This window comes from Hibiscus syriacus, unplaced genomic scaffold (genome assembly GCF_006381635.1).
Source record: "Hibiscus syriacus cultivar Baekdansim isolate YM2019G1 unplaced genomic scaffold, ASM638163v2 tig00110890_pilon, whole genome shotgun sequence".
In the NCBI taxonomy this organism is placed as follows: Eukaryota; Viridiplantae; Streptophyta; class Magnoliopsida; order Malvales; family Malvaceae; genus Hibiscus; species Hibiscus syriacus.
Genome location: NW_024062900.1, coordinates 16450450 through 16476351, shown reverse-complemented (window position 1 = coordinate 16476351; position 25902 = coordinate 16450450). Strand labels below are relative to the sequence as shown.

The 25902-nt window shown below is 37.4% G+C and overlaps 1 long non-coding RNA gene and 1 pseudogene across 1 annotated transcript; both read right to left on the bottom strand.

Annotated features, from left to right (window-relative positions):
- Positions 1–331: 331 nt before the first annotated feature.
- Positions 332–19374, bottom strand: LOC120144789 (annotated as a pseudogene).
- A 3230-nt stretch (positions 19375–22604) lies between these two features.
- On the bottom strand, positions 22605–23369 carry LOC120144650. Its single transcript, XR_005518054.1, has 4 exons — positions 23309–23369; positions 23114–23206; positions 22910–22989; positions 22605–22682 (listed from the first exon to the last, which is right to left on the bottom strand). It is a non-coding gene; the product is annotated as an uncharacterized LOC120144650 (long non-coding RNA).
- Positions 23370–25902: the final 2533 nt, after the last annotated feature.

Genomic DNA, 25902 nt, shown 5'->3' with positions numbered 1-25902 from the left:
ATATTTTAATCCAAAAACTTCCCATCCTTCAGTCGTTCAGTATTTTCAATGGCTTTTTTAATTCAAAACCTCCAGTGGCTGTCAAAAAGGACTAATTGGCTTAAATACATTACACAATTGCCACATGCAAAGATCCTGGGGATTTAGAATTTGTAAATCAAATTTCTTAGACCATTGCCCCAAGTCATCCCCTATTCTCAACATGTTATGGTCTTAAATCACCAAGGAACAAAGACCAACTTCTAATCCCAACCTGTTTATTGTCCCAGATACTTTTACATATCAATAACATCCATGCCTGAAATCCAGATGAATCAAGGGTATAACAACAACCACATCGACCACCTACGTATTCAAGTTTTCGTTCAAGCACAATCTTCACTTACGTTTGGAACTTCGCTTTGACTATCCAGAGGCATGTCCTGCGCCATTATAGCTCGGATTTCGGAGTCCATGTATGACTGCAAAAAGTAACAAAACAGGACAACATTATAAGAAGAAACACAATATATGCTAGAGGATTCAATGCACTCCAAGGGTTGATATAATTCACTAACTTACTCTTAATCTATATTTGTAAACAAGATATGCACCACCGTCAGCCATCCCCAAGCCGATTAAAATGACCCAAACAGCAGCCCATGCCGATCTTACTTCAGTACCAGTCTTACCTGTGATAGAGAAAGGAATCAACATCAAAACATTAACCATATATTATATACTAGAAAGGAAATAGGTTCCGGACAAATCCTAAAACTCACTTATGCAGGTATCATGGTCCCTCATATACAAAAGATCTCCGCTGCAAGTGCACTCATAGCTTCCCCAGGAATTTTTGCAGCTGCATTCAGGGCACTGACAGGCTTTCTTCTCTTTGCATTCATCGACATCTGCAAGACAACGAATGGCAGAAACATTAAATAACTTAATCCCCTCCAGATACACAAAGCTTCTATCTATTTTACTGAATTCGAACGTATTAGTTTGAGTTCCTAATAACATCTCAAAACATATATTTAATCATTGGGGAACTCACCTTCGCAACTTTTGAAACCATCACCTTTAAACCCAGGAGGACACCGGCATTTAATTCCGTTATCCTGTTCAAAGCATCGTTTAGAATTTAAATTATTTTCAAAAGGATGGTAAAGAAAATAATAGTAGGAGCTTAGAAACTAACCAAACAAGCAGAGTATGAATGGCCGTCCTGTGATTTATGCCAACAACCTCCATTGTTAATATTGCACCTTCCAGGTCCACTAGCTTAATGGCAAAAAGAAAATAGCATTGTGAAAGAAGATTATGCAGATATAAGATTTGACTGAAAATAAAAACAGGTAACAAGTCCATGTTCAATGAAGTTGTCTTCTCTCTATCTAACATATAACAAGCATAAATAAAAGTTAATGACGGGCTTCAAACCGAGACATAAATACAAACACCAGGCATCATAAGAAAGACCCTAATTTTATATTTCAAAAGTATCTTTGAAGTAAAAGCTAAATCCTGGAAAATGAAATTATCAACAATGAATCTCAATCCTCGCCTTCACAGTGAGTATAACCATCTCCTTTGAATTGCACAGCATCAACCAATGGACATTCACAGACTCTACCTCTAAAAGTATCCTGAGCATATAAATATAGAGAAAGGCGTTAATCCTGTTGTAAGTACATACAGAATCTCTATCCAAAATGTTTTAATTTGTACCTTGCAAGCTGTGAGATTGGCTGCTTTATCTTGCCAACAACCACCATTGTTATCCAAGCATTCATTCGTCTCCACATCTGAAACAGAGGAACCCACCATCATTTTTGTTTCAAATAACCAGTTGTAAGTTGAACTGCTAGATTAGTCGCATCTTCACAGAGCAGGCTCAGGAATTCTAAGAGACTAGCCTTGCCCCTTGGTAATTTTGGTCACACAATTTTCTCTTGGAAGCCGGAGACTACATTCTACGCTAGCCCCTTAGCAGAAACAGACTAAAATATTTTGCTTGTACGAAAATACAATAAAAACGTACCACCGCTCAAACATACAGCTGGTTCGGTGTTCTCTTCAAAACCAGAACAGATGGCCTTTAGAACAGCACCTTTGGCCAGCTTTCCTGTACACAGATATGTCAGAAAGGAAAGAACCGAAATTGTATCTTTGAAATATAGGCATGAATGCAAACCTCTATATTGTCGATTGTTGACAACAAGGGTAGGCAATATGGTAACATCACCCCTGGATCCTTTTACCACCTACAGAAAATGTTTTGTTTTAGTATACAGTCTTCCACAATTAATGTTAGGAAATAAACCGAGTACGAGTAATTTTCCTATAACCAGATTAGTGAGAATGCGAAATAAAAGCGGAAAAATAATACCCGAAATTGATAACAGAGTTCAGCCAATTGTGCTTACGTCTCCGGGCTGCTGCAGATCTTTTACTAAGAGAAAATTTACAGGTGTTTACACAACACACTTGAGAGAGAACTAGAAGATTTTGGGATGATTTTGAAGCTAAATGAGCTAGGGTATTTATAGTTGAAACTTAGGGACTAATCTTTGTAAATACTCTAAAGTTCAATGATTCAATTTTGTAATTAACCCTATTACAAAATATTAAAAAAATAAGCAGCCCCCCCACTTGATTTTGGAAGCAGCCGCCGGCTGCTTTTGGTCTTCTTTGACCAACAATCTCCCACTTGAAGATTGATTTCAATCTGTCTTCACACCTCGATCGATGCAGCAACATTTCTAGTCTTGTTATTCTAGCATGCCAACTGAAGTTGAACACAACTTCAGTTTGCCCGTGGTCACCGTCTTTGTCAACATATCTGCCGGATTTTGAGCTCCACTGATCTTTTCAAGTTTCAAAATCCCATCTTCCAGAAGAGACCAGATAAAATGATATCTCAATTGTATGTGCTTCGTCCTGGAATGAAAAGACGGATTCTTTGCTAGATGAATAGCACTTTGACTGTCGCAATACAAGACATTGTTTTCTTGTTTCTTGCCTAACTCTTCCAAGAAACTTTGGAGCCAAACCATCTCCTTGCTGGCTTCCGTAACAGCGAAATATTCTGCTTCAGTTGTGGAGAGAGCAACTATCTTCTGTAGTTGAGAAACCCAACTCACTGCGGTTCCTCCTAGAGTATAGACATACCCTGTAGTGCTTCTTCTGATGTCGACATTTCCAGCTAAGTCAGCATCTACATATCCTGTCAATATCGTATCTCCACCTTTGAAACAAAGTGCTTTGTTTGTGGTACCCCACAGATATCTGAGGATCCATTTGACTGCTTCCCAGTGTATCTTGCCCGGATTATTCATGTACCTCCTAACAGCTCCCACTGCATGAGCAATATCTGGTCTGGTACAAACCATGGCATACATCAGACTTCCAATTGCTGAGGCATACGGCATCTTCACCATGTGTGCACGTTCTTCCTCCGTCTTTGGTGATTGGTCTTTGGAGAGTCTGAAATGAACACCTAAAGGTGTACTTACTGGTTTAGCATTTTGCATGTTGAACCTGGAGAGTACTTTGTTGATGTACTCAGTCTGTGATAACATCAAAGTCCCCGACTTTGTGTCTCTTTTGATCCTCATCCCAAGAATCTGCTTTGCAGCGCCCAGATCCTTCATAGCAAACTGCTTCGACAATTTTTGCTTCAAGTTTATAATCTCTTGCATATCTGAGCCTGCAACGAGCATGTCATCCACGTACAATAATAAAATAATGAAGCTGTTGTCGAACCTCTTAATGTAGCAACAATGATCTGCTTGGCATCTGATAAAACCACTGCTACTCATGAAACTATCAAACTTCTTGTACCACTGTCTAGGAGCTTGTTTTAAACCATACAAGCTCTTCTTCAACCTGCATACCAGGTTTTTCTTGTCCGCTTCTATGAAGCCTTCTGGTTGCCTCATATAGATTTCTTCCTCCAAATCACCATGAAGGAAAGCTGTCTTTACATCTAACTGCTCAAGATGTAAATTCTCTGCAGCTACAATTTTCAACACCAGTCTGATTGTAGACAGTTTTACGACTGGAGAGAAAATTTCATTGTAGTCAATACATTCTTTTTGCTGAAAACCTTTGACTACCAATCTTGCTTTGTAGCGTTTGCTCCCATCGTGCTCTTCTTTGATCCTGTAAATCCACTTGTTATGGAGCGCTCTCTTGTCTGGTGGTAATTCAGCTACTTCCTACGTCTGATTTGACATAAGCGAGTCCATCTCATCTTTCATTGAAGACTCCCACTTGACTGAATCCTCCACCTGCATTGCTTTATCATAGCACTTTGGTTCACCATTGTCAGTCAGCAACAAGTAGTGCAAAGAAGGCGAATACCGTTGGGTTGGTTTAGGAATTCTGGAGGAGCGTCTCAGTTCTGGTGTGCCTGGTTCTTCCTCTTGAACTGCTTCAGGACTGATCTGAACATCATTTCCAGAAATCTCCTCGAACTCAGCAAATTCATTTGTTTCAGCTTCCGTATTACTTGATTCTGCGGTTGACCTGTCTTTGTACATCACATTTTCATTGAAAATGACATCTTTGCTTCTGATGATCTTTCGATTTTCATAGTCCCAAAACTGGTAACCGAACTCATCACCACCGTAACCAACAAAGACGCATTTGTTGGACTTGGGATCAAGTTTACTTCTTTCAGCAGAGTTTATGTGTACATAAGAAATACAACCAAACACTCTTAAGTGTGAAAGGTTTATTTCTTTCTTGCTCCAAGCTTCCTCTGGTATTCCGCCATCCAAAGGAACTGAGGGTCCATGGTTGATCAGGTAAGCTGCAGTGTTGATAGCTTCAGCCCATAGAAATTTGGGCAATCCGGCATGTATCTTCATGCTTCTGGCACGTTCATTCAGAGTTCTGTTCATGCGCTCTGCTACGCCATTCTACTACGGTGTTATGGGAACTGTTGTCTCCATCTTGATCCCATTGTTTGCGCAGAAATCTCTGAATCTACTATCTCTGTACTCTCCTCCATTGTCAGACCTCAACCGCTTGACTTTCAAACCAGTCTCATTTTCCACCATGGCCTTCCATTTTCTGAAGGTATCAAAGACTTCTGATTTCTTCTTCAGAAAATAAACCCACACCTTCCTTCTTTGCAAAACTGACTTTCTTTTGTTTGCCAAAGATGCAATCCTCGCATAGTCCGACATCTACATTCTTTAGATCCGGCAGCTTCCCTTTTGACAGAAGTATCTTCATTCCTTTCTCGCTCATATGGCCAAGCCTTTGGTGCCATAGGTTTGATTTTCCATCAGTTTCTGCTACTTCAATGATATTCTCTAAACTTGAGGTTACATAGAGAGTACCAGTCTTCTTACCACGCGCAATGACGAGTGCTCCTTTGGTAATCTTCCATTCACAGCCTGAAAAGGTTGTGCTATATCCTTCTCCATCAAGCTGTCCAATAGAAATCAGATTTCTTTTGAGGCCAGGAATATGTCTCACTCCTGTCAGCTTCCAGGTGGTCTGGTTTGGCAGCTTTAGTCAGATGTCTCCTTTTCCGACGATCTTTAAGGTTTCATCATCAGAAAGATGAACCTTCCCAAAATCACCACTGACATAGTTCTCCATGATTTCTTGGCATGGGGTGGAGTGGAAAGATGCCCCTGAATCCAAGATCCATGATTCAATCGGACTGTTGACGCTTAGAATCATGGCATCACTTGTCTCCTCTGTCACGTTGGTAGATTCCTGTGCGCCAGTAGTTTTCTTCGGTGCTCGGCAATCTCTTTTGAAGTGACCCTTCTTGCCGCAATTATAACAGGTAAAATATTTATTTACTGTTCTTGATTTTCCCCGTCTGGATTTGGATCTGCCACAATTTGAATTTCTTTTCGAAGTTCTCCCTCTAGACTCCGTGTGCAAGGCTGAGGAGGTTGATGCTTCACCCGATTCTCTTCGTCGAATTTCTTCGCTCAGTACCAGATCCCGAACATCGTCGAATTTTAATTTGCTGTTTCCCGACGAACTGCTGACTGCTGTAACAGTAGCATTCCAACTGTCTGGTAGAGATGATAAGAGAATTAAAGCTCGAACTTCATCATCGAATTCAATTTCCACTGAACTCAATTGGGTTGTGATTGTGTTGAGTTCATTTAGGTGTTGTGCCACCGATGCCCCTTCTGTCATCCGCAAATTGAATAATCGCCTCATCAAATGAACTTTGTTTGAGGCTGATGGCTTCTCATACATACTAGAGAGAGCCGCCATAAGACCCGTCGTGGCCTTTTCCTTTGCTATGTTGAAAGCAACATTGAGGGATAACGTCAGTCGGATAACTCCGAGGGCTTGTCTGTCGAGAAGAGCCCAGTCTTCATTCTTCATGCCCTCTGGTTGCTTTCCTAAAAGAGGTTGATATAGATTTTTCTGGTACATAAAATCTTCAATCTGCATCTTCCAAAAGCCAAAGTCCGCACCATCGAACTTTTCAATTTTCACATTCCCTTCGTCTGCAGCCATCGCTCCCACTCGAATCTGGCTTCGTTTGGATCGTTTCTGACAATTTCTGCGAACCGCCGTGTATTAGAACACCTCCGTCGACAAACTCGTATCGCCGACCGAATTTCACTATTCACGAAATTCACTATTCACGTGAATAGTAATGAATAGTAACCTCGCAGAAAATTGAAAAAATTCACAACCAAAAGCTCTGATTACCAGTTGTTAGGAAATAAACCGAGTACGAGTAATTTTCCTATAACCAGATTAGTGAGAATGCGAAATAAAAGCGGAAAAATAATACTCGAAATTGATAACGGAGTTCAGCCAATTGTGCTTACGTCTCCGGGCTGCTGCAGATCTTTTACTAAGAGAAAATTTACAGGTGTTTACACAACACACTTGAGAGAGAACTAGAAGATTTTGGGATGATTTTGAAGCTAAATGAGCTAGGGTATTTATAGTTGAAACTTAGGGACTAATCTTTGTAAATACCCTAAAGTTCAATGATTCAATTTTGTAATTAACCCTATTACAAAATATTAAAAAAATAAGCAGCCCCCCACTTGATTTTGAAAGCAGCCGCCGGCTGCTTTTGGCCTTCTTTGACCAACAATTAAGAGCTCCAGAAACGTCAAGGATGACAAGAAATACATAAAACCAAAAGTAGAAAACATAAATATCTAAGAATAACATAATTACTTGGGCATCTTGTTCTTCTTTCAGAACAGGATTATCGGCATCATCATTAGGGTCTCTAATACAGTTATCGATCTTTTTAACGTCAAGCCCTGGATGAATAGTATGAGAATATCATAATCAATCATAACTAGTTTCTAGTAATATTTTGATTCTTGAGGGTACTATTAGCAGAACATATAAGTGAGATATAGGATTTTTTCAGTTAACTATTTACCAAGAGATTTTATAACCTCGTCGACACATTCCTTGTTATATTTTTTTTTTCTTCATAGAGCATCTTATTTGAAAATCTGTCACATAGTCCCACTACAACCAAGCCTTGTTGGACTCATTTGCAACTCTGAAAACACATAGCTGCCTTAAGTTTTCAATCACGACGTCTTTCCCCTCATAACCCGAGCTAAAATCTTGTTCGGGATCGGGTGCACAATATCTCCCATGGTTGATACATTGAGATTTGCACCTGTTTGCTGATGGTGAAAGCCTCAGGGCAGTACCAAGTTATATAATGGGGTGTGAATTGAGTATAGCCACCTTTCTCAAGTATCTGAGCAGCACCCTTGAAATCCTTCAAAAACTCCATCAGCATATCACATTTAACTCCACATTCATTATTGCTGTTGGACCATAACTCATACTCCACACGATCATCAGGGTGCGGAACAGACTCACGCCAGACGAGATTAATATTGACCATATCCCCACCACTGATTGCCTTCTTTAGAACTTCACCAAAAGTTTTCTGAGTAAGGGCAGACGGAAATGTTATATTTTCAATGTATCTGGCAGATGAACTATCCTCTTCGGGGGTGTCCATAGTTATTAAAGGTTTTTCCATATCATCCGCAACAAGAACTGTAACAACCCGAATTTTTTTACAAAAATAATATTTAATTGAAATTGGAGGTTAATTGTAAAAATTGGCAAAATTTGGGGACTAAATTGAAAGATTTTAAAATTTGGAGCTTGTGTTAGAGTTAAAGAAAATTCAAGGACTAAGCCCTGAATTTACCCAATAAAATTAGGTGAATTTTGGTTATATATGTTATATGCGTGGGTGGTTTTCTGTTTTGAAACAGAAAACCACCACCCCAAATTTCCTTTCCCCTACGTCCGTTTCCGACCCAAATCCAGACGCCGTCCGAATTCCGATCGTCATTTTGAAACCACCGTTGTGTTCATCATCGAGCGAGGAACAAACCCTTCAATTTAATTGAAGTTAAACGCTACCAAACGTCGGGAATTTACAGTCAAAGTCTTGACGTTTTTATTAGCTCTATTACCGGGAAAATCTTAAATTCACCGCCGATCGTTGCTCCGTTTACGACACCTCCTGCACCATCGTGTTCCTTGTGTCGTTTGGAGTCCGCCGGTGTCAACCTTGTTCACCGTCGACGGCGGCGCGTGAGGAGGTGGAGCAGTCAAAGATTCGGCCGAGTTGAAATCGAGCTTTCCGCCGTTCAAAAATTTGAACCGATCGTTGTAAGTATCTCGAAATCGCTCAAAATAATTTTTAGAAAATTTTTCGGGATTTTTAGGGCCCCGGAGGAGGTCTCACGCGCCACACGCGCCGCCGCAGGGAGAGTGGACGCTGCTGGAAACCGGTGTGATCGGTTTTCAACTGGTTTTGACCGGTTCGAATCGTTTTGCCCGGTTCGAATCGTTTTGCCCGGTCTGAACTGGTTTGACCGGTCTGACCCGACCCGACCGTCCCAACCCGACCGTTGACCCGACCCGACCGTTGACCGTTGACTTCCTTTGACCAAAACTTAAAATGGCTTTGACCGAGCATTAAACGACCGTTAATCTTTTTCGAGTATACCTATTCTGATAGTTTTCGACGTCCGAATCCGTTTCCGAAGTCCGTTTCGTCAAATTCGAACCCGAAGGCCTCCAAATCGACGATCAAAGTGGTTGACTTTGACTTTGACCAAGAATTTGAATTTTCGGAAAGTCATACTTTATATTTTTTGACGTCTTGATTCCGATTCCGCAATCCATTTGGCCAAATTCAGACTCAAAATACCCCAAATTGACAGTCAAACCCAAAAAATGCTTATATACTTAAGAAGTTTAGCTTTGAACAATTAAATAGGATTTGGGACTGATAAATTATTACTGTTTGAAGGTACAAGAGACTCTTCGGATCGTTCGACAGCTCGACCCAGCTCTTCTAGATCAGTTAAACCACGTGTGCCAGTATTCACCCGTTCGAAAACTGTCGCAGAGCGTTGTGAAACCAGCAATCAGTAGATTTGCTATTTGAACCTATTGTCGAGGTGTGTTCCCTACTTATTACTGAACTGTTTTAATGGTTTTAATATGTGGTACACCGAATTCATTGGTTATTGTTTTATGGATGCACCAATTTAATGTGACAATTTATGGAATATGGCTGCTATCTAATTTTTGTTTTGAAATGGTATATGATTACCATGTTTTTGGATTTATGGAATTTATGTCACGGTGCAATTGAATTTTGGAATTGAATTACGATGGAATAGCTCTGATCAAGCTAAATGGGCCTAATGTGACTCTTGAGGGCCCCAAGATGTTTCATTAGGTCGGCTTTCCTTTACTGTGTGCTTAGGGTAAGCTATATGGACTTATTGACTTGGGCTTAAGGATACAAGCTTCATAGCCCATCCTTAAGTCGGCTTTCTTTTTGCTATGTGCATAAAGTAAGCTATATGGAAAATAATTTTGGGAACTACTGATGGTGTACCAGAAAAGGGTTTAAACTATGATTTTCAAAAGTTAAACTCTTTTATGAATTTGTGAAATTTACTGGACTATGATTTGTACTTATTGTGATTTTATGGAAATGTTGGGACACACTGAGCCTAGCTCACCTTTCGAAAATATTTTTCCCCCTTTCAGATACTGTTGGTTAGATACCTCGGTTCGAGCACTTAGAGGATCAATATATCTCTTGAAGTAAATCAGATTGTAATGTTTTTATTTTGCAAGTTGACTTTATTTTGGTGACATGGACCTTATTTTAAAATATCAGATTTTATAATGATGACTCTTTTGCTATTACTGTTCAGTTTATTGTGATTTTGAATTTGAAGACATGTTTTAAATTAATTTATTACTTATTGGTACTATATTTACGAGTTGGATTTTGATAGTATAATTTAATTATAATTTCATGTTATTTATAATGTGATTTTATATTGATGGAATAACGGTTTCGGAAAATGTCTTTAATAATCATAATGTGATCCACTAGACTTAGTCGAGAAGCATAGGCCGGGTCTAGGGGGTTACATTTATTGGTATCAGAGCTTTTGGTTTTTAACCCTCGGACTGTGTATGAGTCCACATTGAAAATACGGTTTTGAAATATTTTACAAAACGAGTTACTAAGGCCATGTCACAAAGTTATTAAGATTTTAACTATGTTCGAGACTCCAAGTGCTTATCTAACCTTAAGTTTATCTTCTGTAGTAATCTCGAGATCTACCAAAATGAGTGCTAGACGTGGTCGTCGAACTAGCCGTGGACGAGGTCGAGTGGCTAGATTTGCAGATCCGATTGATGAGATACGAGTAGATCCCCCACCTCCGATAGGTGATCCTGCTCCTACGACCCCAACGAATATGCCACCTACCGATGGTATTGGCATGACTACACCGATCATAGGAGCGACCGATATTGAGTCAGAGTCTACTGGAGTTGCATTGAATGAGAATTTTAGTAGACAGTTTCTGCAGTTAATACAGGGAGCAGTCAGAGCTACTGGTGTTGTATCTGAGGTTCCTATTTCACAGACGTTGATTGCCAATGGAGTTAGAACTTTTGGGGGACAGATTGGTGGAGCTCCTACTGAAGCTGAGGATTGGCTCCAGGATACAGAGAGACGCATGGATCAGTTGGGTTTGGACTCAACTAAGAGATATCTGGGTGCTGTAGCAATGTTAGATGGTAATGCCTACACTTGGTGGGAGTCAGTGACCAGTAGTGTTCCTACCGATCGTTTAACCTGGAATTTATTTAAGGATCGCTTTCGGAGTCGTTTTCTGGGAGAGCGCTACTTAGCTCAGAGACGACAACAGTTTCAAGACTTGGTTCAGGGAGACATGACTATTTCTGAGTATGAGATCGAGTTCTTGAAGTTCCTGAAGTATGGATTCAGTATGGTACCTACTGAGAGAGATCGATGTCGTAAATTTTCCCTTGGACTCAGATACGAGCTGCGTAGGCAAGTTGTAACCCATCAGGATGAAATATTTGATGTGCTGGTGGGCAGAGCCAAAGATGCTGAAGAGGTAGAGGTTTTAGCTTCTGGTAGAGATCGTGTTGATCAGGAACGATCTAAGAAATTTTCAGGCTCGATGGAGTCATCAGCACAGTCCGGGTAGAGGACTCGTACTTCAGCCCCTCAGAGAAGCAATACACGTTTCAGACCTGCAGCATCCTCACCGTTAGTTGGCAGTCGAGGCGGTTCCTCGTCGTATTATCATGGGTTCCTCTGTGAGTTTTGTGGTAAACAAGACACATGAGAGTGTCGTAAGAAGATGAGTCTTTGCTATCAGTGTGGATCTAGTGGTCATTTTCGGAGGGATTGTTCTCAGCTAGCTTCATTTGAGCAGACTGCTACCCAGACTCCTGTGCGTTCGTAGACTACAGTACAGACTCCAATTAGAGATCATAGTCAAGGAAAGACTCGAGGATCAGTGTTCAGGACAGACAGTAGAGCCCGACCTCAGCAAAGTAGAGGGCCAACAGTTTCTGAGGCTAGACAACCAGCCTTGGTTTATGCCACTAGACGTCGTGTTGACAGAGATGAGCCTGAGGTTATTGCAGTTACATTTACTATTTATTCCATTCCATACTTTGCACTATTGGACAATGGCTCCACCCACTCCTATATATCGAGCTCAGTATCTCGAAACCTTCAGATTCCGATCGAGAACACTGAAAATACTGTTACAGTTACAAGTCTAGTAGGACAAGCAGTATTAGTGAATAAAGTATTCCGGCGTTGTCCTCTCGAGGTTCAGGGAGAAATTTTTCTCGCTGATCTTATGGAGCTTCCTTTAGAGGAGTTCGATCTAATTCTTGGAATGGATTGGTTGAATAAACACAAGGTAAAGCTGGATTGCAAATACAAGCGGGCTACTCTGAAGACTTCAGATGGTCGGACTGTTGTGTTAATTGGTAAACGACGTGGTTATCTCTCCAATATAGTTTCAGCGATAGAAATTGATCGTATGATCCAGAAGGGATATGAGACCTTCATTGCTTGTATTTTGAACACCAAAGGTGCATTGTCCACGATCGAGGAGATTCGTACAGTTAGCGAGTTTCCTGATGTTTTTCCGGAGGAGTTGCCTGGGTTACCTCCTGATAGAGAGGTAGAGTTCGAGATTGAGACTTATCCGGGATCTTCACCTATTTCTATGGCACCTTATCGTATGGCTCTAAAGGAACTTAAGGAGTTGAAAGTCCAATTGCAAGAATTATTCGATCGAGGATTTATCCGAAATAGTACTTCACCATGGGGAGCTCCAGTTCTGTTCGTGAAAAAGAAGGATGGGTCGCTAAGATTATGTATTGACTATCGGAAATTGAACAAGATGACGGTCAAGAATAAATACCCACTACCCAGGATTGATGACTTATTTGATCAATTGCGAGGAGCTACTGTATTCTCTAAGATTGATCTTCGTTCGGGGTATTATCAATTGAAAGTTAAAGGATCTGATGTTACAAAAACGACCATTCGCTCTAGATATGGTCATTATGAATTTTTAGTGATGCCTTTTGGTTTGACGAACGCTCCTGCATCTTTCATGGATTTGATGAATCGGGTGTTCCGACCATATTTGGATCAATTTGTGGTGGTCTTCATTGACGATATTCTGATCTATTCTCGTACTGAGGCAGAGCATGACGAGCATTTGAAGATCGTTCTGCGGACTTTGAGAGAGCATCGTCTATATGCAAAACTAAGCAAGTGTGAGTTTTGGCTTCAAGAAGTGTCGTTTCTGGGGCATATTATTTATGCGCGAGGTGTTCAGGTCTATCCCAGCAAGATAGAGGCTATTATGAATTGGAAATGACCTAAGAACGTATCTTAGATCCGCAGTTTCTTGGGCTTGGCTGGTTATTATCGACGTTTTGTTGAGGGCTTCTCGATCATTGCTTCTCCTTTGACAAAGTTGTTAAGGAAGAATGTGCCGTTTGACTGGGGCGAGGCACAACAGGAGAGCTTTGAGAAATTAAAGGCGGTTTTGACTCAAGCACCGGTGTTGATTCAACCAGAGTCCGGGAAGGATTTTACAGTGTATAGTGATGCTTCACGTTAATGACTTGATTGTGTTTTAATGCAGGAAAGTAAGGTGGTAGCTTATGCATCCCGTCAGCTGCGACTGCATGAGTGTAACTATCCTACTCACAATTTAGAGTTGGCAGCAGTAATTTTTTCCTTGAAGATTTGGAGACACTATCTTTATGGAGAGAAGTGTTATATTTTCACGGATCATAAGAGCTTAAAGTATCTTCTGACCCAGAAGGAGCTTAATTTGAGACAGCGTCGCTGGTTAGAGCTTCTAAAGGATTATGATTGCGTGATTGATTATCACCCTGGTAAAGCTAACATTGTAGCGGATGCTTTGAGTCGAAAGACGGTATCGGAGTTGAGGTCTTTAATGGCCAAGATGAATTTATATGACGATGGCACTTTGTTAGCAGAATTGCAAGTTAAGCCGACCTTGGTTGATGAGATCAAGGCTAAGCAGCCCCTTGATAGCTCCTTGCTTTCCATCTTTGAGCAAGTAGAGCAGGGGACAAACTCAGATTACGCAATTGATCAGGATGAAGTTTTATGCTTTAAAGGTAGATATTGTGTGCCTAATGATGCTGAGTTGAGGTAGACTATCCTTACTGAGGCTCATAGTAGTCCATATGCTATGCACCCCGGAGGAGATAAGATGTACCAGAATTTGAGAGAGAGGTATCATTGGATTGGGATGAAGAAAGGCATATCTGATTTTGTGGCTAGGTGTTTGACTTGTCAACAAGTTAAGGCAGAACATCAACATCCATCAGGTTTGTTACAGCCTATCAAGATTCATGAATGGAAATGGGAGCGTATTACTATGGATTTTGTTACTGGCTTGCCTATGACTCCTTTGAAAAAAGATTCAGTTTGGGTGATTGTTGACAGACTTACAACTTCATTCCTGTGAGAGTAAATTATACTTTGGACAAGCTGGCAAGATTGTATATTTCAGAGATTGTCAGATTGCATGGTGTTCCATTGTCTATTATTTCTGATCGAGATCCGAGATTTACTTCGAGATTTTGGAAGGTGTTACATACGACTTTGGGAACAAGATTGGATTATAGTACATCCTTTCATCCACAAACTGATGGTCAATCTGAGAGAGTAATTCAGATTCTAGAGAATATGTTGCGGGGTTGCGTAATCGATTTTCATGGTAGTTGGGAGAACTTTTTGCCGTTGGCTGAATTTGCTTACAATAACAGTTATCATACCAGCATTCGTATGGCACCCTATGAAGCACTCTATGGGCGTAAATGTCGCACTCCGATCTGTTGGACTGAGTTGCGTGATAGGAAAACTTTGGGACCTGAGTTAGTGCGGGAGACAGAGGACACAGTCAGATTGATCTGTGACCGTCTGAAAGAGGCATTTGATAGGCAGAAATCTTTTGCAGATCAGAGAAGGAAAGATATACAGTTTGAGGTTGGAGATCAGGTCTTTTTAAAAGTTTCACCCTGGAAGAAAGTATTGAGATTTGGACGTAAGGGTAAACTGAGTCCGCGATTTATTGGGCCGTATCATATTTTGAAGAAAGTTGGACCTGTTGGTTATCAGCTCGAGTTGCCTTCCCATCTTAGTCATATTCATGAAGTTTTTCATGTGTTTATGTTAAGGCGATACCGTCCAGATCCAAGTCATATCATTCAGGTTGAGGAAGTAGAGCTGAGACCTGATTTGTCATATGAGGAAGAGCCCATTCATATCTTAGAAAGAGATGAGAGAGTTCTTCGGAATAGGCGCATTTCAATGGTCAAAGTTCAATGGAGTAATCAAGGCCCCTCAGAAGCTACTTGGGAGACATTGGAGTCAATGGAGGCTCAGTTTCCTCAACTATTCTCATAAGGTAAATTTCGAGGACGAAATTTCTTGTAAAGGGGGAGAATTGTAACAACCCGAATTTTTTTACAAAAATAATATTTAATTGAAATTGGAGGTTAATTGTAAAAATTGGCAAAAATTGGGGACTAAATTGAAAGATTTTAAAATTTGGAGCTTGTGTTAGAGTTAAAGAAAATTCAGGGACTAAGCCCTGAATTTACCCAATAAAATTAGGTGAATTTTGGTTATATATGTTATATGCGTGGGTGGTTTTCTGTTTCAAAACAGAAAACCACCACCCCAAATTTACTTTCCCCTACGTCCGTTTTCGACCCAGATCCAGACGCCGTCCGAATTCCGATCGTCGTTTTGAAACCACCATTGTGTTCATTATCGAGCGAGGAACAAACCCTTCAATTTAATTGAAGTGAAACGCTGCCAAACGTCAGGAATTTACAGTCAAAGTCTTGACGTTTTTATTAGCTCTATTACCGGGAAAATCTTAAATTCACCGCCGATCGTTGCTCCGTTTACGACACCTCCTGCACCATCGTGTTCCTTATGTCGTTTCGAGTCCGTCGGTGTCAACCTTGTTCGCCGTCGACGGCGGCGCGTGAGGAGGTAGAGTAGTCAAAGATTCGGCCGAGTTGAAATCGAGCTCTCCACCGTTCAAAAATTTGAACCGATCGTTGTAAGTATCTCGAAATCGCTCAAAATAATTTTTAGAAATTTTTTCGGGATATTTCCGCCGGAGGAGGTCTCACGCGCCACACGCGCCGCCACAGGGAGAGTGGACGCTGCTGGAAACTGGTTTGACCGGTTTTCAACCGTTTTGACCGGGTTCGAATCGTTTTGACCGGTCTGAACCGTTTTGACCGGTCTGAACCGGTTTAACCGGTCTGACCTGACCGACTGACCCAACCCGACCCGACCAACCCAACCCGACCGTTGACCCGACCCGACCGTTGACCGTTGACTTCCTTTGACCAAAACTTAAAATGGCTTTGACCGAGCATTAAACGACCGTTAATCTTTTCTGAGTATACCTATTCTGATGGTTTTCGACGTCCCGAATCCGTTTCCGAAGTTCGTTTTGTCAAATTTGAACCCGAAGGCCTCCAAATCGACAGTCAAAGTGGTTGACTTTGACTTCGACCAAGAATTTAAATTTTCGGAAAGTCATACTTTATGTTTTTCGACGTCTTGATTCCGATTCCGCAATCCATTTGGCCAAATTCAGACTTGAAATATCCCAAATTGATAGTCAAACCCGAAAATGGCTTATATACTTAAGAAGTTTAGCTTTGAACAATTAAATAGGAATTGAGACTGATAAATTATTATTATTTGAAGGTACAAGAGACTCTTCGGATCGTTCGACAGCTCGACCCAGCTCTTTTAGATCAATTAAACCACGTGTGCCAGTATTCACCCGTTCGAAAACTGTAGCAGAGCGTGGTGAAACCAACAATAAGTAGATTTGCTATTTGAACCTATTGTCGAGGTGTGTTCCCTACTTATTACTAAACTGTTTTATTGGTTTTAATATGTGGTACACCGAATTCATTGGTTATTGTTTTATGGATGCACCAATTTAATGTGACAATTTATGGAATATGACTGCTATCTAATTTTTGTTTTGAAATGGTATATGATTACCATGTTTTTGGATTTATGGAATTTATGTCACGGTGCAATTGAATTTTGGAATTGAATTACGATGGAATAGCTCTGATCAAGCTAAATGGGCCTAATGTGACTCTTGAGGGCCCCAAGATGTTTCATTAGGTCGGCTTTCCTTTGCTGTGTGCTTAGGGTAAGCTATATGGACTTATTGACTTGGGCTTAAGGATACAAGCTTCATAGCCTATCCTTAAGTCGGCTTTCTTTTTGCTATGTGCATAAAGTAAGCTATATGGAAAATAATTTTGGGAACTACTGATGGTGTACCAGATAAGGGTTTAAACTATGATTTTCAAAAGTTAAACTCTTTTATGAATTTATGAGATTTACTGGACTATGATTTGTACCTATTGTGATTTTATGGAAATGTTGGGACACAGTGAGCCTAGCTCACCTTTCGAAAATGTTTTTTCCCCTTTCAGATACTGTTGGTTAGATACCTCGGTTCGAGCACTTGGAGGATCAACATATCTCTTGAAGTAAATCAGATTGTAATGTTTTTATTTTGCAAGTTGACTTTATTTTGGTGACATTGACCTTATTTTAAAATATCGGATTTTATAATGACTCTTTTGCTATTACTGTTCGGTTTATTGTGATTTTGAAATTGAAGACATGTTTTAAATTAATTTATTACTTATCCGTACTATATTTACGAGTTGGATTTTGATAGTATAATTTAATTATAATTTCATGTTATTTATAATGTGATTTTATATTGATGGAATAACGGTTTCGAAAAATATCTTTAATAATCATAATGTGATCCACTAGACTTAGTCGAGACGCGTAGGCCGGGTCTAGGGGGTTACAAGAACAGCGGAAGCACCGGCCTTCTGCACATTCCAGACCTTCAAAGCAAAGAAGCAGGCTGGGAAAATAATAAGAACATACATTAAAGGCCAAATTGCATCAAAGTATCGAGATATCATCACCGAGTACTGGCCACATAAAAGTGAATTTATTTCCTCACATCTATCAGAGAATGTATTAATTTAATAAACATCAAGATCTATTCATGCAGCCTATTACAAAAGAGAAAATATAGGCATGCCATCCCAAATCAAACAAAGGGTAATCCATTGTTAATTATAAGACCAATCAAACTTAAACTACACCCTAATTAAGGGGAAAAAAGTAAGAGGTAAAAATTCAACCCTAAATTTCAGAAAAAAAAATAGGATAAAAAGGGAAAAGGACATCATTCCAAGTAAACTGAGCAAGCTAAAACAAGAAAAAATAATTATAAAAATAAGTGAACCCAACAAAAATAATTAAAATTATGAAAATCTAGGAAAAGGGTACCTCCACGATCGACCAAAACAAGAGTAGGAAGAGCGTCGGGATTGATTACTGCATTAATTAAAAGGTGGAGACCGGAAACTCATACTTTTCATTTGCCATGGAGAGAATGCACCATTACTCTAGAAGACGTGTTTATGCAAATCGATGCCCGATAAATGGAAAGCCATTGGTAGCTTATACCGATCTCAATGTTGAGCAGTTTGCTTAAAATATATTGGGAAGGTGCCATATGAGGAAAATATGAAATGTTATCGTATGAGAATCAATTGGTTGGAGAAGGAATTTAAAATCACCTATTATAGTACGATAGAGGAGATTAAGCGTGAAGCTCGAGCATATCTTATGCAACTCATTGGAGGATACTGATGTTGGATAGTTCTGGTAATCTGGTTCACACAAAGTATCTCCAATTTATGGATGAGGCTTGGGAAGTTGTTGAATATAGTTGGAGTTTGACAATATTAGCGTTCTTATATCGTGAGTTGTGCAAGGCATCCTTATTATAAAATGGTAAAAAAAAGAAAGAACGTTAATGGATGCCTACTATTATTGCAAGCGTGGGTTTGACAACGACTGACATTTTTTACACCAACTACTCCAAGTTTGACTGGTTTTCCTCTTGTTGCAAGGTAATATTTTGATTCTAATTTAAAATTTATTACTTTAGTTTAAAATATATTTCGCATATTATTTGTTAGTTTCACATATTATTTGTTTGCAGATGGTGTACGAAAAAACAATACACGAGATTAGTGCACAACAATGTCAGGGTATGTAGATCGAGGATTGATTTGTACTACAAAGATTATATATATATATATATATGAATGAAAAGCTAATTTTATATATAATTTATTTATAATTTAGTTTGGTGTGTAGTCGTTTATTTAAAATATTTACAGTTTATTTGGAGATTATACAACAATGATGACATATATTAAGATGTACTTGATTATTTGATGGTGGATTCTACCTTCTGCTGTACTGTTACACCAATGATTTACTTTTATGTTGTCGAGTTTTAATTTGCAGATAGGGTGTTGAGGGAGTTTGACTTCCACCATCCCATTCCATAAATTCCAGTGAATTATGATCATCTTCATGATGTAGATAGACGGGGTAGGTTCGAACGTAATTAGAAAGTCATATATGCTTATTATATTGTCATGTGGAATGACAGATCTTTATTATTGCCATGTCGTACTCCTATTGAACATGACGATTTTGATTGAGATAATTCAGGGTACTTGATCTATTATAATGCGAATGAAATACTGTACTTGACAACGATCGAACAACGGGATGAATGCTACAACTATAAAAATAAATATGGTGATAGCAGTGAATTATGTACGAGTGGAGTAGGCACATCTCTGAGTGAAGCGACATCATCTCACAATGAAGATGTAGCAACACAACAGTTGTCAAGCCCTTAGTCGTTTGCGTAGGGAGATATTCCAGCAATACCTATGGCCACATGGGAAAAGGAGCCAGTAATGGGTGACAGCTCAACACACAATGAATTGGTTGATAATGAGCTTGAAGCATATAAATCCGAATTTTACAATCCTACAGGAGACCAGAATATTGGTGACAACATGAATTTTCTAGAGATGACAATTTTCATGTCTTATATGCCAATTTACAATCACCCGGGAGAACAGAATGGTGACTATTTTTTTACAACACAACAATTTAAAATATATTTTTAATAAAAAAATATACAAAAAATTTAAAATATATAATAATTTTAAAATTTTATGGAAAATACTGCTCTACTCATCCTACGATCCATCCCGCTCGGATGTCAGATTTATAGTCTTCCTCCTAGTCCCCTTTTATATTAAAAAAATTTAAATTTAGAAAATTTATACTCTATCAATAAATTCTATCCCATGTATATATATATGGGTCATGCTTTTTTTTTAAAAAAAAACACGCCAATAATGTTTAATTCATTTTGCCTTCAGATTCCATTTTTATCAACAAATGCTTGTGTCAGTTTTGACTATGGATAAAGTATGTGATTTAAACATGATTTATTTTAAAGATGTTTCAAATTAAAGTAGACGAGAGAAGAAAAAATGCAGTTAAATATCCATTTTAAAGGAATAATGAATATTTCTTATATTTTACGAACTACTAGAATGATGTATCAAAATATACAACTAGTTAAATTATCTTTATTAAATAAATATCAAAATGATAAATTACATGTTTAATACTTACATTATCATTTTTATTTTGTTTTAGTACTTAAATTTTAAGCTTTTTTAAAAAAACATTAATGATAATATGATGTGACATGACATGTTAATTTATTTAATTTATTTAATTTTCACATCATTTTTTTATTTATACTTCAATATTTTTAATTAATTTTATTCAACCAATTAAATAATAACATGTGTCACTAATTATGAGAATAAAATAAAAGAAACTATTATTGCTCTTAGCATGAATTAAACCTAGGCAACTTAAATGAAATGTAAGACACTCAACCATTGAATTAAGCTAGTAATTTATAATAATTTTATCATATTATGTATTTAACTTATTTAATAATATCACTACAAAATCAATATTTTTCCATGATTATAAAATTTAAATATGCGGCACTTTAAATTAATAATCGAAACTTTAGTCATTCAAGTATAACGCGAATCTATTTTTATTATATAAAACTTAATACTTGCATATATCATTCTTAAGTTAAAGAGTACTTTTTCACTTTATTTGAAAATAAATAATTACTTTTATTTATTTATAAAATTTATATTAAATTATTCTAAAATATTTATTTATAATATTATGAAAATATTTATTTATTTTTGAAAATTATATTATATTATTTATTTAAAATATTATTATTTTTAAATTATCTATTTAATTTTAATAATATTGCACAGAACTAAAGTTATAGTTGGAGAGTAAACTATAATTTACCTTAAATTTAAAATTAAATAGGCAATTTAAAAATAAAAATTTTCAAATAAATAAATGAATTTTAAAAAATAAATAAATATTTTTATAATATTATAAATATACATTTTTTATAATTATTTCATATATTTTTTATAAAAATATATGAATTATTTAATTAATTTTTATTTCTAAATAAAGTGAAAATTAACTTTTAATTTAATAATGATATAATTAAGTATAAAATTCAGTATAATAAAAAATCACACTATAGTTGAGTGACTAAGCTTTTAGTGATTAATTTAAAATGTCTCAAATTTGAATCTTTTAATCATCGAAAAATATTGATTTTTTTGCTGATATTGTTATATAAGTTAAATTTAAAATGTACTGAAATATAATCAAATTACTAGTTTAGCTCAATGGTTGAGTAATTGTTTCTCATGTAAGATACTCAAGATCAATTCATACTAGGAGTAACATTGATTTATAACTTTTTAACCTATAGGTGGTGACATATGATACCACCTAATTGGTTGAATAAAATTAATTAAAAAATATGACAAATAAAAAAAGTGATGTAATAATAATAAAATAAAAAAATTGATATTCCGTGCTACATAAGCATTACTGTGAATGATTTAAAAAAAAATTGAAGTCTAAATACTAAAATTAAATAAAAAATGATAATTTAGGTATAAAACTATAATTTGTGCTTTTCAATATTTATTTAATAAGGACAATTCAACTAGTGGTACGTTTAATAAGGACAATTCAACTAGTGGCGTTTAATAAGGACAATTCAATTAGTGGTATATTTTGATTCGTTATTTTAATGGTTTGTTACGATATAGTACATGTAATAGAATTTTCAATATTTTGGTTGTTGAATTTTGATGTCAAATCAAATTGAATTCTAGTATGAGTTAGTTAAACTAAAATTTCAAATAAAATCAAGTTGACTGGTAGCTTCACTTAATTGTCTGGGGAAATGGTTACACTGCTAACAACAAACAACCACAAAATTTATATGTATTAAAATTTCCATACTAATAATTGATTGAATTTGACAGTATGAGTTGAATGTTACACCTTAATTTATTAAAATAAAATCTTGATGATTTTTTATATAGGCACGTGGAAATATTGTGATTATTATTTTAGGACATGTCCATACAAGTGGAGCAATATGGACCGTCTATTAATAAATCTAGCCCAGACAGTACAAGTGAGACGGTTATGGAAATGGAGCCACAATAAATAGGACAATTCATTTTTCTTTTGGTAAAAAGTAAAAACAGAAGGCATTGCTTGCGATTATTTATACTTGGGATGAGAATTTATTAGATATTACTTTCTATATAAATTGAAAAAAAAGGAGAAAATAACTGTCAGAGTCAAGAATATCATTTGAAACAGGTTGCAATATATGAACTACATCAGCACTACCTGAATTCATCAGGCAGAATCAAAGCAATCCATCTCTCTCCTGCATGTAAAATAAGACCATACTCAAACGCAGTTAAAAAGACAGATGATTTGTTTAATGAAAAACAGCGTGATTAAGGTTTCATCAATAAACAAATCTAATTATTGACTTTGGAGCTGATGATCATAGATTTTCTTGACATTGTAAGATTTTCCTTTTCTCGTAATCAAGTTCTATTTCATAGTGACCGACTTTTATCAAGTGGCCGTTAAGCAAAACGAGGTTACCTTCGACAATAACTGCCGCTGCTTTCTCAGTAATTGTGTCCTTGCTTTGCTCAAGCGGGATTGGGAGACATGGTCTTTTTCTGCAAGGGAGTTAGAAGATTTGATTAAAACAAAGCACACAACTCAACATTTTCATCCATTACATGTCGATATCGACATGAATTTTCTTTTAACAGGCGAATACATCAGAGTAATAGAAGCTACCTTTTCTAGCTGCTTTTCTTCTCTGCTTACGAATGGTAGCAGCGAGCAATCCTGGTGCCTAGGAACTGTAGGTTGGAAAAAACGAATAGAAACCTGTAAAATTAGCAGGAATTAGAATGGTGAATATTAAAGCAAAAGTATTACACATGCACATGGTGGTGCATGAACCATTAAAATGAAAACTCGTAATCTAACCTCTTCTCTTTCAGGTACGTATAGCGTTTTGCCTGAACGGTTCCTTCTTTTTGGGATAAAACCAAATACATTATGGAAGTTCCATTTTCCTGTTTAAAGAACAAGTACGTTAAATAATAAAAGTGAAAAACATAAAAATGCTAACCAATTAAGATCATTAACCCTACCATCATATGCTTGGTGTCGTAACCGTTTTTAGGCGAAACAATTAAATATTATTTTAAAAATAATTACGACTTTTAATTTTGGAAAATATGTAATTTTGAATTAAATTGGATAGAGTCGCCATCAACATTTGGGTTAGGTAGGTCGAATACCTAAAAACGTCTTTTAAAATTTTTTTAAGAAAAATTGTTTTTTAAGACAAAAGTTGGTCTGCATTTACTAAAGATTCGATTAAAACGGGTTCGGGAATCGGTTACACATGGGGAAGGATTAGCACCCCCACATCGCCCAAAATTGGTATTGTTTCGATTATACGTTGTCGTAATGGTGGAAATCTTGAATCAAATATCAAGTTAAAATATGATCCATTTATTAAATATTGATAAACTTCCTTCAAATTAATTAATTAAAGAAATTATTTTACTCGAATAATAGATCTAGCAAAAATATGAACTTAAAGGGTTAAAATGGTAAAAACAAAAACTTACAAGGCTAAAATAGAAATTTAAAGGACATAAATAACAAAAGCAGAAACTTAAGTGACTAAAATAAAATAACAAAACTAAAGTGTTAAAATCAGAAAAACACAAAGATTCATGTGCTGGAATGAAAAATATGCATAAAAGTTCAAGGACTAAACATAAATTATACCAAAAATACATAACATGTATCATAAATGACTCGCCGACCACCGCCGTCGCATCATCGCTCCACCATCGCCGACCGTCGTCGTGCCGCTGTGCCACCACCTTCATCGGTGGCTGATGGTTACCAAATTTCACCGGGAAGTCCGACTTGGCCTCTTCATCTTGGATCTAGAGTCGGTTTTGCGTGAATCATCTCCGTTTGTCGTAAAAAGGCCAAAAACCGTTCGGAGCCGTTCGTCGTAAAAAGGCCAAAAACTGTTCAGTTTAAGTTTCTCCAATCCGCCTCCATCCACCGTCTGATCGTCTTTATTTTTCAGTATGTTGTTCTTGTTGGCTTTGTGCGTTTTTTCATCGTTCAGAACATTGATCGGAGCTCCCAATCATCGTAAAAAGGCTAAAAACCGTTCGGATTTCTTTTCTCTGATCCACCGTCGTCCACCGTCCGATCGTCCTGATTTTTCAGTATGTTTTTGGTGTTGGCCTTGCGCAAATTTTCACCATTCGGAATGTTGATCGGAGATCCCGATCGCCGGTGAAAAATCCGACAGAATCACATAAGTTTTTTTTTTCGTTTCCTTTAATTTTCTTTCTCCTCCACGTATGACCTCCCCTCCACGTATGGCTTCCTCTTTCTTCCTCAATTGCATGTGGTTTTATGGGTTATGAGATATGGTGGGTATAGTGGAATAAGTGGGGGCTTTATTTAATGTTTAGTGGGTTTTAGTGGAGTATTGTTTTAATATTTAGTAGATGATTTGGTGGATAGTGGTATGGGTGGAGTTAGTGGAGGATTTGTTTAATTGGAAGTGGGTGAGGGTGGTAGTGGTTTTAAATAATAATAATAATAATAATAGTAATAATAATAATATTTAATGATATTTTTTCAACCCGGAGAAAAACGGGTGTCTATAGCTGCCCCTCTTTGCACATTCTTGTGTTAATAAGAATAGGGTAAAGGCGAAAAAGACAACCAGTTTTTGTCCAGTTCTCTTATCTGTTTTGGAGACTTAAAGAGTTTGGATCTTTTAAGGGTTGACACGGCTCCTACGTGATGAGGAGGTCAGGTCGGGTGATGACACGGTTGTTAGGTGATGAGGACGGTAGGTCATCTAAGGGTGATAACACGGTTCCTACGTGATGAGGACGGTTGGTTATCTAAGGTTGACATGGCTCCTACTTGATGAAGAGATCAGGTCGGGTGATGACATGCTTCCTATGTGATGAGGATGGCAGACCATCATTAGGGATGGCAACACGATTTCAAGAGAAGCCGACTTATAGATGATGCTTCAAGAGAAACTATCTCAAAAGAGACAAAATCTGTTGCAAGGGGAACAATCTCAAAGATATTTGTTGTTTCATGAGAAACAATCTCAAAGAAAATAGGATTTGTTTTAAGAGAAACATCTCAAAGTTTGGTTGTTGTTTCATGAGAAACGATCTCAAGGGAAACTAAAACTTTTTTCAAGGGAAACAATCTCAAAGATTGGTGTTTCAAGAGAAACTGTCTCAAGAGAGACAAAACATGTTTCAAGGGAAACAATCTCAAATGTGGGTGTTTCAAGGGAAACTGTCTCAAGAGAGACAAAACTTGTTTCAAGGGGAACTGATTCAAAGATTTTGTGTTTCAAGGGAAATGTTTTCAAAGTTTATGTTTCAAGAGAAACTGTCTCAAGGGAGATAAAATTTGTTGCAAGGGAAACTAACTCAAGAGAGACGAAATTCGTTCCAAGGGAAACTATCTCAAGAGAGACAAAATTCATTTTAAGGGAAACATTTTTC